Consider the following 3,630-nt stretch of genomic DNA (forward strand, 5'->3'; position numbering starts at 1 on the left):
CCATGGGAGAGCACTCGGGGCTCGATTTATCGTGTCTAGACTAGATGCGATAAATCAATCCCCGCTGGATCGATTGCTGACCGCCAATCTGGCGGGTAATGTAGACATACCCTTATTTAATTTTAAGCTAACCTCAGCCCTACCTGGCAGTACCTGAAAAGGATCTTATAGTTAACACATCTCTGGTGTATCTCTCTGGGAAGGAAACTCTGTAGTAGGTCCATGTATGGTTCAGAAGCCTGACCTGAAACCTACCATGTATCATATATACGTGAAACGTACCCCTCTCTACTGGGGGAAGAGGATGGGGAAACACACACCGACACCTCCTACAGCTGAAGAAAAAAATTAGGGGGTACATATATTCTGCTTGGGAAAGTGTGGGGGGGCACACACACATGCCCCCTGCTGGTCATGAAAGGTGGTTACAGATCTTTCTTGGGAACTCCCTCTTCTCTGCCCCCACGAGGAAAGATACAGTCTTCTGCTGTGCACAAACACACTTATTTGCAGGAGAAACACACACTGTCTTGTGGAAAAACGGGAGAAATAAAATTTGCATCAATAATGCATTGTCATAAGGCATGGGAGTGTTGTCAAGTGCGAAGGAGGAATGGATGGCTCTGGTATTGGTCAGAGGTAAATACAATCTTCCCAGGATAAGGGATCACCAGGCTTTGGGGTGGGTGGAGCGGGCACGGTGTACCCCCGGTCCATTTGTCATGGGTAGCCGTTCCTTATTCTGTGATAGATTGCTAGTGTGCTCTTTCTGCCATTTCTTTAGTTTCTCACAGGTTTATGCCTAAAGTTCCCTTGTTCCTTTTGGATGAAAGCTTTTATTGTTACTGATAATTTGATGAAAAACCCTTCTCACAATCACACATATTTTGAACACTGGAGTAGAAAATGTTTTTCTACTTCTATTTTTTCTGTTACATTAATTCCAGTTATTCTTGTCTGAGTTTGCATTGGACATGTGTCTTTCAATGTATGGCCACAGAGTCTACATTTACTAGGAAGAGTCATGCATGCAACATTCCTGGGGAAAGGGAGAAACATAGATACACACCTGACTTTAAGGCCCCTTTACATTGCTACAGCAGTGTAAGTGGACCTTAATGTAAATAAGAATCAGGCCCCAAATATAAGATTTAATTTGGCCCTTATTTACACCTAGGCAATCCTATTGAAGACAATGGGTGGCACAATTGTAGTTGAGAGCATTCTCTAAAAGCTACAAGGTGGCACAAAGGCAACCAAAGACATCATCTGAAGAAAATAAGGCAATTGTACTAGGGACAGAATATGCTCTATAGACTTTGCTCTTTGTAGTAATGATGCATTTGCCTGAAGAAACCTATCCTGGAAAACAATCCTTTCTTGTAAATGGAGCAAATCTGATATGGAATCACTGAGAGATCATAAACGTTTTTATAGACTGACTTTTCAGAATAGACCTTCACTGGAAATAATAAAAGCCTTCATGTGTGTCTAAAGAGGCTGTCATCAGACATTCTCTAGCAAGCAGCATCTCTTAAAATAAAAAAAAGGATAACATGCATTAGTTGTAAAGCACTTTTAATTTGTATCCTGTGGAGGAGGGGAAAGATGCCATCCAGTTTGCCAACAAAGTGAAATCTGCCATTGCTGCCAAAGGAAGACTGACTGCACTTCCTTAGTAAGAAAAACCTTCCACCATACCCAAATTCATTCACCTCACAATACAAGCTCAGACTCCCCCATCTTAAAAAAAAACAAACCAAATCCACAGTTGGGTCCTCATCTCCCCTCCCAAAGCCCTGTCCTCTTCCCTTTTTCTTGGTTGCCATTGATACCCCCATCCTCCCAATCACTCAGCCCTCTCTATAAGCCCTTATATCCAGGCTGTACCTACAGTTATCATAAATCTCCAAGATCCAGCCTTCTCTCTGTCCAGGCTCACAAAACTCTCATCTAGGCCCTTATCTCTCATGTCCTGAATACTGTCATCTCCTCCTCTTAGGTCTTGACTAGTGTAAACTTGCCCACCTTGAGTCCATTCAAAATGCTACTGCCAAAATATTTTTCCTTGTTCTTTGATTTCAAGATGTCCCCCTTTTCTTTGAGTCCCTCCATTGACTTCCCTTCCACCTTACACCAGATATAAGCCTCTTGTCCTCACTTTAAAGGGACTTAACTCCATGGTATTTGTTATATCTATTAGCTCACTGCATTGTTCGCTGCAAGTTTCCCTATGCCCGAGTTCCCAAACTTCACTGCCTATTAGTCAATGTCTCCTACAAACACCTCTGTACTCTTTCCTGTGCTGCTCCTCATGCATGGCAGAGATTCCTTGAAGAAGAAAGAAGAAGAAGAAGAAGAAGAAAAAGGTAAAGCTTATGCTGACTCCCCTTCAGGGCCGGCTCCAGGCACCAGCCCACCAAGCATGTGTTTGGGGCGGCACCTGGAGGGGGACGACACCTGGAGGGGGACTGGGCTCGCTGCCCTCCCCGCAGCGCTCCGGCCGCCAGGGAGAGCGGAGCCCCGGCCGGCTCACCGCCGGGGAGAACGGAGCCCCAGCCGGTCTCTCCACCCTCCTCCTGGCGCTCTGGCCGCTGGGGAGAGTGGAGCCCCGGCCGGCTCGCCGCCCTCCCCCCGGCCCCTCTCCTGCCGCGCTCCCTGCGGGGGGGAGGGGAGGGGGCGCGGCGGCGGGAGGCTTTTTTGCCTGGGGCGGCAAAAAAGCCAGAGCCGGCCCTGCTCCCCTTCCAATCTAGTCTTCTTCAAATTCTACCTTTAAACTCTCCTCTGCTCTGATGCTTATAGAACATTGCCAGCTGATAACGCTTAGGGAGGTGGCCAACTCCATGGTGCATATGGATAATCTGCATGCAAGACTGCCCATATGACAGTTCGCTCACCTTCTCTCTCCCCCATCCCTATCTATTTGTTTATTTTATCCACCTTTTATATCTTGTCACTAACCCAGGGCCGGCTCCAGGCACCAGCCCACCAAGCACATGCTTGGGGCGGCACCTGGAGGGGGTGGCGCGGCGCTCCTGCCCAAGAGCAGAGCCGTGACTGGGCTTGCCGCCCTCCCCGCGGCGCTCTGGCCGCCGGGGAGAGCGGAGCTGCAGCAGGCTTGCCGCCCTCCCCCCGGCGCTCTGGCTGGTCGGGGAGAGCGAGCCCGCGGCTGGGCTTGGCGCCCTCCCCTGCCGCGCTCCCCGCAGGGGTGGGTGGCGGGAGGCTTTTTTGCCTGGGGCGGCAAAAAAGCCAGAGCCGGCCCTGCCTAAGTGTATTTATATTTATACACACACAGAGATCTTTCTTTTTCTTTTGGATGTGTCTTAGCCCCTCCCTTTGTAATTTGTTGGTTTTACAGGCATACCAACAAACAGCTGCTTAAGGTTATGCTTACCAGTCCCCCCACATTTATCAGTGACACAGATGAGGGCGCATTCAGCATATTTTAATTTTTATTGTACTGTACTATAGATATTAAACCAGTATCTGTTGTTTTAAATTATTATATAACCAAAAGGTGGCAGCACTGTGTTCCTGTTCTACTTACACAATTAATGAGAGAGACTTGTAACCTTATTAATATCCATATGAGAAGCTTTTAATTTTTGTAAGTAAAAGCCATGAGAAAGT

This window comes from Malaclemys terrapin, chromosome 5 (assembly GCF_027887155.1).
Source record: "Malaclemys terrapin pileata isolate rMalTer1 chromosome 5, rMalTer1.hap1, whole genome shotgun sequence".
In the NCBI taxonomy this organism is placed as follows: Eukaryota; Metazoa; Chordata; order Testudines; family Emydidae; genus Malaclemys; species Malaclemys terrapin.